The sequence below is a fragment of the Sturnira hondurensis genome, unplaced genomic scaffold (assembly GCF_014824575.4).
Source record: "Sturnira hondurensis isolate 20B ecotype Veracruz unplaced genomic scaffold, ASM1482457v3 Scaffold0004786, whole genome shotgun sequence".
Lineage (NCBI taxonomy): Eukaryota > Metazoa > Chordata > Mammalia > Chiroptera > Phyllostomidae > Sturnira > Sturnira hondurensis.
In genome coordinates this window covers 1,692,017-1,694,165 of record NW_028077417.1, presented here as the reverse complement: position 1 = coordinate 1,694,165, position 2,149 = coordinate 1,692,017, and the positions used below count along the sequence as shown (strand labels likewise).

Genomic DNA, 2,149 nt, shown 5'->3' with positions numbered 1-2,149 from the left:
GTTACAAAATGGTCGTGAGGATGTAAAGTACAGCACAGGGAATATAGTCAATAATGTTGTAATAACTCCATATGGTGCTAGATAGGTCCTGGAAATGTTGGGGGAAACACTTTGTAAAGTACATGATTGTCTAACCACCATGTCTGTACCTGAAACTAATACAAAATAGTATCAAATATAAACTGTAATTGAAAAATAACATGTAAAAAAGCCCTGGCTGATGCGGCTCAGTGAATTGAGCACCAGCCTGTGAACCAAGGGGTTGGCCATTTAGATTCCCAGTCAGGGCACATGCCTGGGTTGCAGGCCAGGTCCCCAGTAGGGGGCATGTGAGAGGCAACCACATATTGATGTTTCTCTTCCTCTCTTTGTCCCTCTCTTCCCCTCTGCCTAAAAATAAATAAATAAAATCTTTAAAAAATAACATGTAAAAGAAAAGATTCTCCTCACCTGTAACCCACCACCATGGCCAAGGAAGGCGTTGCTGCTGGAGGTGTAATGGACATTAGTACTGCTTTAAGAGAGGTGCTGAAGACCACAGTCATTCACAAACGCCCAGCCCAAAAAATTCACCAAGCTGTGGAAACCACAGACCAACACTAAGCGCATCTGTGTGTGCCTGCATCCATCCAACCGCAATGAGCCTGTATATGGCAAGTTGGTGGAGACCCTTTGTGCTGAACACCAAATCAACCTAATTAAGGTTGATTACAACAAGAAACTAAGGGAATGGGTAAAACTCTGTAAAACTTAGAAGGGAAAACCCATAAACTGGTTGGTTGTCATTGTATGATAGTTAAGGACTATGGCAAAGAGTCATAGGCCCAGGATGTCATCCAGGAGTACCTCAAATTCAAGAAATGAACAAATAAAATACTCGGCTCTTGTTCCTCAAAAAAAGGTCTATGTTTTGAATCACATTTGTTGATTTGCAAATGTTGTACCAAACTTGCAGTCCCAGAATAAATCCCACTTGATCGTGGTGTATTGATCTTTTCATGTATTGCTGTATTCTGTTTGCTAGTATTTTGTTGAGGATTTTAGCATCTATGTTCATCAGGGATATTGGCCTATAATTTTCTTTCCTTGTAAATGTCTTTTCCTGGTTTGGGAATTAGGATGATGCTGGCCTTGTAAAATGATCTTGGGAGCCTTTTCTTCTTTTGAATTTTATGAAATAGTTTGAGAATGAGAGGTGTTAGTTCTTCTTGGAATGTTTGGTAAAATTCATCTGTGAAGCCATCCAGTCCAGGGCTTTTGTTTGTTAGGAGTTTTTTCATTACAGCTTCTATTTCACTAGGTGTATCCTGTGTATTCAAACTTTCTGATTCTTCCTAATTTAGTTTCAGAGATTGTATGTTGCTAGAAATTTCTCCATTTCATCCAGGTCATCCAGTTTCTTGGTGTATGGTTGTTCATAATATTTTCTTACAACCCTTTGTATTTCTTTGGTGTCAGTTGTTATTTCTCCTCTTTCATTTCTAATTTCATTTATTTGGTCCTCTCTCTTTTTTTCTTAATGAGTCTGGTTGAAGATTTGCCTACCTTGTTGATCTTTTAAAGATCCAGTTCTTGGATTCATTAATCTTTTATATCATTTTTTAGACTCTATCTTGTTTATTTCTGTTTTGATCTTTATTATTTCCTTCCTTCTATTCACTTTAGGCTTTGTTTGTTGTTCTTTTTCAAATTACTTTAAATGTAAAGTTAGATTGTTTATTTGAGCTTTTTCCTGATTTTTTGTTTTGTTTTGTTTTGTTTTTTGTTTTGAAATGGGCCTGCAATGCTATGAATTTCCCTCTTAGGATTGCTATTCCAGTGTTCCACAGATTTTGGATTGTTGTGTCCTCATTTTCATTTATTTCAAAGTATCTTTTGATTTCTTCCTTGATCTCATTGTTGATCCATTCATTGTTTAGTAACATGTTACTTAGCTTCCTTGTCTTTGTGTATTTTTCAGTGTTGTTGTGATTGATTTCTAGTTTCATAGCATTGTGTCAGAGAAGATGCTTGATATCATTTCAGTCTTCTTAAATTTATTGAAACTTGTTTTGTATCCTAACAGGTGGTCTGTCTTAGAAAATGTTACATGAGTACTTGAAAAGTATGTATATCCTGTTGCTTTGGGGTAAAATGCTCTGAAGATACC

At 36.5% G+C, this 2,149-nt stretch overlaps 1 pseudogene; it reads left to right on the top strand.

Annotated features, from left to right (window-relative positions):
- Positions 1-442: 442 nt before the first annotated feature.
- Positions 443-864, top strand: LOC118986998 (40S ribosomal protein S12-like; annotated as a pseudogene).
- Positions 865-2,149: the final 1,285 nt, after the last annotated feature.